Source organism: Lissotriton vulgaris, chromosome 1_1 (assembly GCF_964263255.1).
Source record: "Lissotriton vulgaris chromosome 1_1, aLisVul1.2, whole genome shotgun sequence".
Taxonomy (NCBI): Eukaryota; Metazoa; Chordata; class Amphibia; order Caudata; family Salamandridae; genus Lissotriton; species Lissotriton vulgaris.
Genome location: NC_141685.1, coordinates 231,606,329 through 231,618,718, shown reverse-complemented (window position 1 = coordinate 231,618,718; position 12,390 = coordinate 231,606,329). Strand labels below are relative to the sequence as shown.

Below are 12,390 nucleotides of genomic sequence, written 5' to 3'. Positions count from 1 at the left end.
AAAGTGTGGAAGGCAGTAAGGTTACTTTTTTCATGTTATGCAGATTAAACACACAGGGGAATTAGCTCAAATGGTAGAGCGCTCGCTTAGCATGCGAGAGGTAGCGGGATCGATGCCCGCATTCTCCATTATAAAATTTGCATACATTTTATTTTTAACTTGTCATTGCCAAGGTCATTGCGGAGTAAGAACAGAAAAATCACAGATGGCTTTCAAATATGGTCTCATTATAACAACTAAAGTGGTTTAATCAAAAGGGTTCAGGTATTCTTTAGCATGTGAGAGGAATTTGAATTCTTATGCAATCTCAAAATGAAGTTCTCACAACTTCCATTTTCATTTTCTCTTACTTTTTTTGACACTCTGTCCTCTGAAGGATGTATAAATCTGGCTTTCCTTGCAAAACAGGAGTAGAGGAATATCCAGGATTTGATTTTCTTCACAAAAAGGGATTGGTCTGCATACTGTCTTAAGGAGGGAGCCCGGCTAGCTCAGTCGGTAGAGCATGAGACTCTTAATCTCAGGGTCGTGGGTTCGAGCCCCACGTTGGGCGAAAACGAGTAATTTTTGCCTGAATATTGCATTGACTCTCATAATATGGAGATTAATCTTGCATTAGACCTGCAATAACTCCCAAAAATTGTCCAGGAATGGATTTCCTTCATAAAAAATGATTAGTCTGCATACCATCTTGAAGTGGGAGCCCGGCTAGCTTAGTCAGTAGAGCATGAGACTCTTAATCTCAGGGTTGTGGGTTTGAGCCCCACGTTAGGCGAAAATGAGTAATTTTTGCTGGATTATTGCATTGACTCTCATAATCTCGTGAATATTCTTGCATTAGACATGCAATAACTATCAAAAATGGTATCTCCCTTGGTTTCTCATTGGTGGGAAATTTAACTTCAAGATTAGCTAGGGTATGAGTCTAGATGAACACGCCGCAATATCACTCATATTCGAGTAGTAAACAGGCCAACCTGAACTGTAAAACATCCCATAAGTGAAGGTAAGGCATAAGTTAGGAGTGAACTGAACACTGTTATGGGCAATTGGACTTCAAATAAAGTGTGGAAGGCAGTGAGGTTACTTTTTTCATGTTATGCAGATTAAACACACAGGGGAATTAGCTCAAATGGTAGAGCGCTTGCTTAGCATGCGAGAAGTAGCGGGATCGATGCCCGCATTCTCCATTATAAAATTTGCATACATTTTATTTTTAACTTGTCATTGCCAAGGTCATTGCAGAGTAAGAACAGAAAAATCACAGATGGCTTTCAAATATGGTCTCATTATAACAACTAAAGTGGTTTAATCAAAAGGGTTCAGGTATTCTTTAGCATGTGAGAGGAATTTGAATTCTTATGCAATCTCAAAATGAAGTTCTCACAACTTCCATTTTCATTTTCTCTTATTTTTTTTGACACTCTTTCCTCTGAAGGATGTATAAATCTGGCTTTCCTTGCAAAACAAGAGTAGAGGAATATCCAGGATTTCATTTTACTTCACAAAAAGGGATTGGTCTGCATACTGTCTTAAGGAGGGAACCCGGCTAGCTCAGTCGGTAGAGCATGAGACTCTTAATCTCAGGGTCGTGGGTTCGAGCCCCACGTTGGGCAAAAACGAGTAATTTTTGCCTGAATATTGCATTGACTCTCATAATATGGAGATTAATCTTGCATTAGACATGCAATAACTCCCAAAAATTGTCCAGGAATTGATTTCCTTCATAAAAAATGATTAGTCTGCATACTATCTTGAAGTGGGAGCCCGGCTAGCTCAGTCGGTAGAGCATGAGACTCTTAATCTCAGGGTCGTGGGTTCGAGCCCCACGTTGGGCGAAAATGAGTAATTTTTGCTGGATTATTGCATTGACTCTCATAATCTGGTGAATATTCTTGCATTAGACATGCAATAACTATCAAAAATGGTATCTCTCTTGGTTTCTCATTGGTGGGAATTTAACTTCAAGATTAGGTAGGGTATGAGTCTAGATGAACACACCACAATATCACTCATATTCGAGAAGTAAACAGGCCAACCTGAACTGTAAAACATCCCATAAGTGAAGGTAAGGCATAAGTTAGGAGTGAACTGAACACTGTTATGGGCAATTGGACTTCAAATAAAGTGTGGAAGGCAGTAAGGTTACTTTTTTCATGTTATGCAGATTAAACACACAGGGGAATTAGCTCAAATGGTAGAGCGCTCGCTTAGCATGTGAGAGGTAGCGGGATCAATGCCCGCATTCTCCATTATAAAATTTGCATACATTTTATTTTTAACTTGTCATTGCCAAGGTCATTGCAGAGTAAGAACAGAAAAATCACAGATGGCTTTCAAATATGGTCTCATTATAACAACTAAAGTGGTTTAATCAAAAGGGTTCAGGTATTCTATAGCATATGAGAGGAATTTGAATTCTTATGCAATCTCAAAATGAAGTTCTCACAACTTCCGTTTTCATTTTCTCTTATTTTTTTTGACACTCTGTCCTCTGAAGGATGTATAAATCTGGCTTTCCTTGCAAAACAAGAGTAGAGGAATATCCAGGATTTGATTTTCTTCACAAAAAGGGATTGGTCTGCATACTGTCTTAAGGAGGGAGCCCGGCTAGCTCAGTCGGTAGAGCATGAGACTCTTAATCTCAGGGTCGTGGGTTCGAGCCCCACGTTGGGCGAAAATGAGTAATTTTTGCTGGATTATTGCATTGACTCTCATAATCTGGTGAATATTCTTGCATTAGACATGCAATAACTATCAAAAATGGTATCTCCCTTGGTTTCTCATTGGTGGGAAATTTAACTTCAAGATTAGCTAGGGTATGAGTCTAGATGAACACACCGCAATATCACTCATATTCGAGTAGTAAACAGGCCAACCTGAACTGTAAAACATCCCACAAGTGGAGGTAAGGCATAAGTTAGGAGTGAACTTAACACTGTTATGGGCAATTGGACTTCAAATAAAGTGTGGAAGGCAGTAAGGTTACTTTTTTCATGTTATGCAGATTAAACACACAGGGGGATTAGCTCAAATGGTAGAGCGCTCGCTTAGCATGCGAGAGGTAGCGGGATCGATGCCCCCATTCTCCATTATAAAATTTGCATACATTTTATTTTTAACTTGTCATTGCCAAGGTCATTGCGGAGTAAGAACAGAAAAATCACAGATGGCTTTCAAATATGGTCTCATTATAACAACTAAAGTGGTTTAATCAAAAGGGTTCAGGTATTCTATAGCATGTGAGAGGAATTTGAATTCTTATGCAATCTCAAAATGAAGTTCTCGCAACTTCCGTTTTCATTTTCTCTTATTTTTTTTGACACTCTGTCCTCTGAAGGATGTATAAATCTGGCTTTCCTTGCAAAACAAGAGTAGAGGAATATCCAGGATTTGATTTTCTTCACAAAAAGGGATTGGTCTGCATACTGTCTTAAGGAGGGAGCCCGGCTAGCTCAGTCGGTAGAGCATGAGACTCTTAATCTCAGGGTCGTGGGTTCGAGCCCCACGTTGGGCGAAAATGAGTAATTTTTGCTGGATTATTGCATTGACTCTCATAATCTGGTGAATATTCTTGCATTAGACATGCAATAACTATCAAAAATGGTATCTCCCTTGGTTTCTCATTGGTGGGAAATTTAACTTCAAGATTAGCTAGGGTATGAGTCTAGATGAACACACCGCAATATCACTCATATTCGAGTAGTAAACAGGCCAACCTGAACTGTAAAACATCCCACAAGTGGAGGTAAGGCATAAGTTAGGAGTGAATTTAACACTGTTATGGGCAATTGGACTTCAAATAAAGTGTGGAAGGCAGTAAGGTTACTTTTTTCATGTTATGCAGATTAAACACACAGGGGAATTAGCTCAAATGGTAGAGCGCTCGCTTAGCATGCGAGAGGTAGCGGGATCGATGCCCCCATTCTCCATTATAAAATTTGCATACATTTTATTTTTAACTTGTCATTGCCAAGGTCATTGCGGAGTAAGAACAGAAAAATCACAGATGGCTTTCAAATATGGTCTCATTATAACAACTAAAGTGGTTTAATCAAAAGGGTTCAGGTATTCTTTAGCATGTGAGAGGAATTTGAATTCTTATGCAATCTCAAAATGAAGTTCTCACAACTTCCATTTTCATTTTCTCTTACTTTTTTTGACACTCTGTCCTCTGAAGGATGTATAAATCTGGCTTTCCTTGCAAAACAGGAGTAGAGGAATATCCAGGATTTGATTTTCTTCACAAAAAGGGATTAGTCTGCATACTGTCTTAAGGAGGGAGCCCGGCTAGCTCAGTCGGTAGAGCATGAGACTCTTAATCTCAGAGTCGTGGGTTCGAGCCCCACGTTGGGCGAAAACGAGTAATTTTTGCCTGAATATTGCATTGACTCTCATAATATGGAGATTAATCTTGCATTGGACCTGCAATAACTCCCAAAAATTGTCCAGGAATGGATTTCCTTCATAAAAAATGATTAGTCTGCATACCATCTTGAAGTGGGAGCCCGGCTAGCTTAGTCAGTAGAGCATGAGACTCTTAATCTCAGGGTTGTGGGTTTGAGCCCCACGTTAGGCGAAAATGAGTCATTTTTGCTGGATTATTGCATTGACTCTCATATTCTCGTGAATATTCTTGCATTAGACATGCAATAACTATCAAAAATGGTATCTCCCTTGGTTTCTCATTGGTGGGAAATTTAACTTCAAGATTAGCTAGGGTATGAGTCTAGATGAACACACCGCAATATCACTCATATTCGAGTAGTAAACAGGCCAACCTGAACTGTAAAACATCCCACAAGTGGAGGTAAGGCATAAGTTAGGAGTGAACTTAACACTGTTATGGGCAATTGGACTTCAAATAAAGTGTGGAAGGCAGTAAGGTTACTTTTTTCATGTTATGCAGATTAAACACACAGGGGAATTAGCTCAAATGGTAGAGCGCTCGCTTAGCATGCGAGAGGTAGCGGGATCGATGCCCGCATTCTCCATTATAAAATTTGCATACATTTTATTTTTAACTTGTCATTGCCAAGGTCATTGCGGAGTAAGAACAGAAAAATCACAGATGGCTTTCAAATATGGTCTCATTATAACAACTAAAGTGGTTTAATCAAAAGGGTTCAGGTATTCTTTAGCATGTGAGAGGAATTTGAATTCTTATGCAATCTCAAAATGAAGTTCTCACAACTTCCATTTTCATTTTCTCTCACTTTTTTTGACACTCTGTCCTCTGAAGGATGTATAAATCTGGCTTTCCTTGCAAAACAAGAGTAGATTAATATCCAGGATTTGATTTTCTTCACAAAAAGGGATTGGTCTGCATACTGTCTTAAGGAGGGAGCCCGGCTAGCTCAGTCGGTAGAGCATGAGACTCTTAATCTCAGGGTCGTGGGTTCGAGCCCCACGTTGGGCGAAAACGAGTAATTTTTGCCTGAATATTGCATTGACTCTCATAATATGGAGATTAATCTTGCATTAGACCTGCAATAACTCCCAAAAATTGTCCAGGAATGGATTTCCTTCATAAAAAATGATTAGTCTGCATACCATCTTGAAGTGGGAGCCCGGCTAGCTCAGTCGGTAGAGCATGAGACTCTTAATCTCAGGGTTGTGGGTTTGAGCCCCACGTTAGGCGAAAATGAGTAATTTTTGCTGGATTATTGCATTGACTCTCATAATCTCGTGAATATTCTTGCATTAGACATGCAATAACTATCAAAAATGGTATCTCCCTTGGTTTCTCATTGGTGGGAAATTTAACTTCAAGATTAGCTAGGGTATGAGTCTAGATGAACACACCACAATATCACTCATATTCGAGTAGTAAACAGGCCAACCTGAACTGTAAAACATCCCATAAGTGAAGGTAAGGCATAAGTTAGGAGTGAACTGAACACTGTTATGGGCAATTGGACTTCAAATAAAGTGTGGAAGGCAGTGAGGTTACTTTTTTCATGTTATGCAGATTAAACACACAGGGGAATTAGCTCAAATGGTAGAGCGCTTGCTTAGCATGCGAGAAGTAGCGGGATCGATGCCCGCATTCTCCATTATAAAATTTGCATACATTTTATTTTTAACTTGTCATTGCCAAGGTCATTGCAGAGTAAGAACAGAAAAATCACAGATGGCTTTCAAATATGGTCTCATCATAACAACTAAAGTGGTTTAATCAAAAGGGTTCAGGTATTCTTTAGCATGTGAGAGGAATTTGAATTCTTATGCAATCTCAAAATGAAGTTCTCACAACTTCCATTTTCATTTTCTCTTATTTTTTTTGACACTCTTTCCTCTGAAGGATGTATAAATCTGGCTTTCCTTGCAAAACAAGAGTAGAGGAATATCCAGGATTTGATTTTACTTCACAAAAAGGGATTGGTCTGCATACTGTCTTAAGGAGGGAACCCGGCTAGCTCAGTCGGTAGAGCATGAGACTCTTAATCTCAGGGTCGTGGGTTCGAGCCCCGCGTTGGGCGAAAACAAGTAATTTTTGCCTGAATATTGCATTGACTCTCAAAATATGGAGATTAATCTTGCATTAGACATGCAATAACTCCCAAAAATTGTCCAGGAATGGATTTCCTTCATAAAAAATTATTAGTCTGCATACTATCTTGAAGTGGGAGCCCGGCTAGCTCAGTCGGTAGGACATGAGACTCTTAATCTCAAGGTCGGGGGTTCGAGCCCCACGTTGGGCGAAAATTAGTAATTTTTGCTGGATTATTGCATTGACTCTCATAATCTGGTGAATATTCTTGCATTAGACATGCAATAACTATCAAAAATGGTATCTCCCTTGGTTTCTCATTGGTGGGAAATTTAACTTCAAGATTAGGTAGGGTATGAGTCTAGATGAACACACCACAATATCACTCATATTCGAGTAGTAAACAGGCCAACCTGAACTGTAAAACATCCCATAAGTGGAGGTAAGGCATAAGTTAGGAGTGAACTGAACACTGTTATGGGCAATTGGACTTCAAATAAAGTGTGGAAGGCAGTGAGGTTACTTTTTCATGTTATGCAGATTAAACACACAGGTGAATTAGCTCAAATGGTAGAGCGCTCGCTTAGCATGCGAGAGGTAGCGGGATCGATGCCCGCATTCTCCATTATAAAATTTGCATACATTTTATTTTTAACTTGTCATTGCCAAGGTCATTGCAGAGTAAGAACAGAAAAATCACAGATGGCTTTCAAATATGGTCTCATTATAACAACTAAAGTGGTTTAATCAAAAGGGTTCAGGTATTCTTTAGCATGTGAGAGGAATTTGAATTCTTATGCAATCTCAAAATGAAGTTCTCACAACTTCCATTTTCATTTTCTCTTATTTTTTTGACACTCTGTCCTCTGAAGGATGTATAAATCTGGCTTTCCTTGCAAAACAAGAGTAGAGGAATATCCAGGATTTGATTTTCTTCACAAAAAGGGATTGGTCTGCATCCTGTCTTAAGGAGGGAGCCCGGCTAGCTTAGTCGGTAGAGCATGAGACTCTTAATCTCAGGGTTGTGGGTTCGAGCCCCACGTTGGGCGAAAATGAGTAATTTTTGCCTGAATATTGCATTGACTCTCATAATATGGAGATTAATCTTGCATTAGACCTGCAATAACTCCCAAAAATTGTCCAGGAATGGATTTCCTTCATAAAAAATGATTAGTCTGCATACCATCTTGAAGTGGGAGCCCGGCTAGCTCAGTCGGTAGAGCATGAGACTCTTAATCTCAGGGTCGTGGGTTCGAGCCCCATGTTGGGCGAAAATGAGTAATTTTTGCTGGATTATTGCATTGACTCTCATAATCTGGTGAATATTCTTGCATTAGACATGCAATAACTATCAAAAATGGTATCTCCCTTGGTTTCTCATTGGTGGGAAATTTAACTTCAAGATTAGCTAGGGTATGAGTCTAGATGAACACACCGCAATATCACTCATATTCGAGTAGTAAACAGGCCAACCTGAACTGTAAAACATCCCATAAGTGGAGGTAAGGCATAAGTTAGGAGTGAACTTAACACTGTTATGGGCAATTGGACTTCAAATAAAGTGTGGAAGGCAGTAAGGTTACTTTTTTCATGTTATGCAGATTAAACACACAGGGGAATTAGCTCAAATGGTAGAGCGCTCGCTTAGCATGCGAGAGGTAGCGGGATCGATGCCCGCATTCTCCATTATAAAATTTGCATACATTTTATTTTTAACTTGTCATTGCCAAGGTCATTGCAGAGTAAGAACAGAAAAATCACAGATGGCTTTCAAATATGGTCTCATTATCACAACTAAAGTGGTTTAATCAAAAGGGTTCAGGTATTCTTTAGCATGTGAGAGGAATTTGAATTCTTATGCAATCTCAAAATGAAGTTCTCACAACTTCCATTTTCATTTTCTCTTATTTTTTTTGACACTCTGTCCTCTGAAGGATGTATAAATCTGGCTTTCCTTGCAAAACAAGAGTAGAGGAATATCCAGGATTTGATTTTACTTCACAAAAAGGGATCGGTCTGCATACTGTCTTAAGGAGGGAACCCGGCTAGCTCAGTCGGTAGAGCATGAGACTCTTAATCTCAGGGTCGTGGGTTCGAGCCCCACGTTGGGCAAAAACGAGTAATTTTTGCCTGAATATTGCATTGACTCTCATAATATGGAGATTAATCTTGCATTGCACTAGCTCAGTCGGTAGAGCATGAGACTCTTAATCTCAGGGTCGTGGGTTCGAGCCCCACGTTGGGCAAAAACGAGTAATTTTTGCCTGAATATTGCATTGACTCTCATAATATGGAGATTAATCTTGCATTAGACATGCAATAACTACCAAAAATTGTCCAGGAATGGATTTCCTTCATAAAAAATGATTAGTCTGCATACTATCTTGAAGTGGGAGCCCGGCTAGCTCAGTCGGTAGAGCATGAGACTCTTAATCTCAGGGTCGTGGGTTCGAGCCCCACGTTGGGCGAAAATGAGTAATTTTTGCTGGATTATTGCATTGACTCTCATAATCTGGTGAATATTCTTGCATTAGACATGCAATGACTATCAAAAATGGTATCTCCCTTGGTTTCTCATTGGTGGGAAATTTAACTTCAAGATTAGGTAGGGTATGAGTCTAGATGAACACACCACAATATCACTCATATTCGAGTAGTAAACAGGCCAACCTGAATTGTAAAACATCCCATAAGTGGAGGTAAGGCATAAGTTAGGAGTGAACTGAACACTGTTATGGGCAATTGGACTTCAAATAAAGTGTGGAAGGCAGTGAGGTTACTTTTTCATGTTATGCAGATTAAACACACGGGTGAATTAGCTCAAATGGTATAGCGCTCGCTTAGCATGCGAGAGGTAGCGGGATCGATGCCCGCATTCTCCATTATAAAATTTGCATACATTTTATTTTTAACTTGTCATTGCCAAGGTCATTGCAGAGTAAGAACAGAAAAATCACAGATGGCTTTCAAATATGGTCTCATTATAACAACTAAAGTGGTTTAATCAAAAGGGTTCAGGTATTCTATAGCATGTGAGAGGAATTTGAATTCTTATGCAATCTCAAAATGAAGTTCTCACAACTTCCGTTTTCATTTTCTCTTATTTTTTTTGACACTCTGTCCTCTGAAGGATGTATAAATCTGGCTTTCCTTGCAAAACAAGAGTAGAGGAATATCCAGGATTTGATTTTCTTCACAAAAAGGGATTGGTCTGCATACTGTCTTAAGGAGGGAGCCCGGCTAGCTCAGTCGGTAGAGCATGAGACTCTTAATCTCAGGGTCGTGGGTTCGAGCCCCACGTTGGGCGAAAATGAGTAATTTTTGCTGGATTATTGCATTGACTCTCATAATCTGGTGAATATTCTTGCATTAGACATGCAATAACTATCAAAAATGGTATCTCCCTTGGTTTCTCATTGGTGGGAAATTTAACTTCAAGATTAGGTAGGGTATGAGTCTAGATGAACACACCGCAATATCACTCATATTCGAGTAGTAAACAGGCCAACCTGAACTGTAAAACATCCCACAAGTGGAGGTAAGGCATAAGTTAGGAGTGAACTGAACACTGTTATGGGCAATTGGACTTCAAATAAAGTGTGGAAGGCAGTAAGGTTACTTTTTTCATGTTATGCAGATTAAACACACAGGGGAATTAGCTCAAATGGTAGAGCGCTCGCTTAGCATGCGAGAGGTAGCGGGATCGATGCCCGCATTCTCCATTATAAAATTTGCATACATTTTATTTTTAACTTGTCATTGCCAAGGTCATTGCAGAGTAAGAACAGAAAAATCACAGATGGCTTTCAAATATGGTCTCATTATAACAACTAAAGTGGTTTAATCAAAAGGGTTCAGGTATTCTTTAGCATGTGAGAGGAATTTGAATTCTTATGCAATCTCAAAATGAAGTTCTCACAACTTCCATTTTCATTTTCTCTCACTTTTTTTGACACTCTGTCCTCTGAAGGATGTATAAATCTGGCTTTCCTTGCAAAACAAGAGTAGATTAATATCCAGTATTTGATTTTCTTCACAAAAAGGGATTGGTCTGCATACTGTCTTAAGGAGGGAGCCCGGCTAGCTCAGTCGGTAGAGCATGAGACTCTTAATCTCAGGGTCGTGGGTTCGAGCCCCACGTTGGGCGAAAACGAGTAATTTTTGCCTGAATATTGCATTGACTCTCATAATATGGAGATTAATCTTGCATTAGACCTGCAATAACTCCCAAAAATTGTCCAGGAATGGATTTCCTTCATAAAAAATGATTAGTCTGCATACCATCTTGAAGTGGGAGCCCGGCTAGCTCAGTCGGTAGAGCATGAGACTCTTAATCTCAGGGTTGTGGGTTTGAGCCCCACGTTAGGCGAAAATGAGAAATTTTTGCTGGATTATTGCATTGACTCTCATAATCTCGTGAATATTCTTGCATTAGACATGCAATAACTATCAAAAATAATATCTCCCTTAGTTTCTCATTGGTGGGAAATTTAACTTCAAGATTAGCTAGGGTATGAGTCTAGATGAACACACCACAATATCACTCATATTCGAGTAGTAAACAGGCCAACCTGAACTGTAAAACATCCCATAAGTGAAGGTAAGGCATAAGTTAGGAGTGAACTGAACACTGTTATGGGCAATTGGACTTCAAATAAAGTGTGGAAGGCAGTGAGGTTACTTTTTTCATGTTATGCAGATTAAACACACAGGGGAATTAGCTCAAATGGTAGAGCGCTTGCTTAGCATGCGAGAAGTAGCGGGATCGATGCCCGCATTCTCCATTATAAAATTTGCATACATTTTATTTTTAACTTGTCATTGCCAAGGTCATTGCAGAGTAAGAACAGAAAAATCACAGATGGCTTTCAAATATGGTCTCATTATAACAACTAAAGTGGTTTAATCAAAAGGGTTCAGGTATTCTTTAGCATGTGAGAGGAATTTGAATTCTTATGCAATCTCAAAATGAAGTTCTCACAACTTCCATTTTCATTTTCTCTTATTTTTTTTGACACTCTTTCCTCTGAAGGATGTATAAATCTGGCTTTCCTTGCAAAACAAGAGTAGAGGAATATCCAGGATTTGATTTTACTTCACAAAAAGGGATTGGTCTGCATACTGTCTTAAGGAGGGAACCCGGCTAGCTCAGTCGGTAGAGCATGAGACTCTTAATCTCAGGGTCGTGGGTTCGAGCCCCACGTTGGGCAAAAACGAGTAATTTTTGCCTGAATATTGCATTGACTCTCATAATATGGAGATTAATCTTGCATTAGACATGCAATAACTCCCAAAAATTGTCCAGGAATTGATTTCCTTCATAAAAAATGATTAGTCTGCATACTATCTTGAAGTGGGAGCCCGGCTAGCTCAGTCGGTAGAGCATGAGACTCTTAATCTCAGGGTCGTGGGTTCGAGCCCCACGTTGGGCGAAAATGAGTAATTTTTGCTGGATTATTGCATTGACTCTCATAATCTGGTGAATATTCTTGCATTAGACATGCAATAACTATCAAAAATGGTATCTCTCTTGGTTTCTCATTGGTGGGAAATTTAACTTCAAGATTAGGTAGGGTATGAGTCTAGATGAACACACCACAATATCACTCATATTCGAGAAGTAAACAGGCCAACCTGAACTGTAAAACATCCCATAAGTGAAGGTAAGGCATAAGTTAGGAGTGAACTGAACACTGTTATGGGCAATTGGACTTCAAATAAAGTGTGGAAGGCAGTGAGGTTACTTTTTTCATGTTATGCAGATTAAACACACAGGGGAATTAGCTCAAATGGTAGAGCGCTCGCTTAGCATGTGAGAGGTAGCGGGATCAATGCCCGCATTCTCCATTATAAAATTTGCATACATTTTATTTTTAACTTGTCATTGCCAAGGTCAT

General features: G+C 39.4%; 13 non-coding genes across 13 annotated transcripts; all 13 read left to right on the top strand.

Annotated features, from left to right (window-relative positions):
* Window positions 1–55: 55 nt before the first annotated feature.
* Window positions 56–128, top strand: TRNAA-AGC (transfer RNA alanine (anticodon AGC)). The gene has a single exon. It is a non-coding gene; the product is annotated as a tRNA-Ala (tRNA).
* Window positions 129–480: 352 nt separating this feature from the next.
* TRNAK-CUU (transfer RNA lysine (anticodon CUU)) lies at window positions 481–553 on the top strand. Its single transcript has one exon. It is a non-coding gene; the product is annotated as a tRNA-Lys (tRNA).
* Window positions 554–1,765: 1,212 nt separating this feature from the next.
* On the top strand, window positions 1,766–1,838 carry TRNAK-CUU (transfer RNA lysine (anticodon CUU)). The gene has a single exon. It is a non-coding gene; the product is annotated as a tRNA-Lys (tRNA).
* A 766-nt stretch (window positions 1,839–2,604) lies between these two features.
* TRNAK-CUU (transfer RNA lysine (anticodon CUU)) lies at window positions 2,605–2,677 on the top strand. Its single transcript has one exon. It is a non-coding gene; the product is annotated as a tRNA-Lys (tRNA).
* Window positions 2,678–3,444: 767 nt separating this feature from the next.
* TRNAK-CUU (transfer RNA lysine (anticodon CUU)) lies at window positions 3,445–3,517 on the top strand. Its single transcript has one exon. It is a non-coding gene; the product is annotated as a tRNA-Lys (tRNA).
* A 1,404-nt stretch (window positions 3,518–4,921) lies between these two features.
* On the top strand, window positions 4,922–4,994 carry TRNAA-AGC (transfer RNA alanine (anticodon AGC)). Its single transcript has one exon. It is a non-coding gene; the product is annotated as a tRNA-Ala (tRNA).
* Window positions 4,995–5,346: 352 nt separating this feature from the next.
* Window positions 5,347–5,419, top strand: TRNAK-CUU (transfer RNA lysine (anticodon CUU)). The gene has a single exon. It is a non-coding gene; the product is annotated as a tRNA-Lys (tRNA).
* A 2,687-nt stretch (window positions 5,420–8,106) lies between these two features.
* Window positions 8,107–8,179, top strand: TRNAA-AGC (transfer RNA alanine (anticodon AGC)). Its single transcript has one exon. It is a non-coding gene; the product is annotated as a tRNA-Ala (tRNA).
* Window positions 8,180–8,888: 709 nt separating this feature from the next.
* On the top strand, window positions 8,889–8,961 carry TRNAK-CUU (transfer RNA lysine (anticodon CUU)). Its single transcript has one exon. It is a non-coding gene; the product is annotated as a tRNA-Lys (tRNA).
* Window positions 8,962–9,727: 766 nt separating this feature from the next.
* Window positions 9,728–9,800, top strand: TRNAK-CUU (transfer RNA lysine (anticodon CUU)). The gene has a single exon. It is a non-coding gene; the product is annotated as a tRNA-Lys (tRNA).
* Window positions 9,801–10,142: 342 nt separating this feature from the next.
* Window positions 10,143–10,215, top strand: TRNAA-AGC (transfer RNA alanine (anticodon AGC)). The gene has a single exon. It is a non-coding gene; the product is annotated as a tRNA-Ala (tRNA).
* Window positions 10,216–10,567: 352 nt separating this feature from the next.
* Window positions 10,568–10,640, top strand: TRNAK-CUU (transfer RNA lysine (anticodon CUU)). The gene has a single exon. It is a non-coding gene; the product is annotated as a tRNA-Lys (tRNA).
* Window positions 10,641–11,852: 1,212 nt separating this feature from the next.
* TRNAK-CUU (transfer RNA lysine (anticodon CUU)) lies at window positions 11,853–11,925 on the top strand. Its single transcript has one exon. It is a non-coding gene; the product is annotated as a tRNA-Lys (tRNA).
* The last annotated feature ends 465 nt before the right edge of the window (window positions 11,926–12,390 follow it).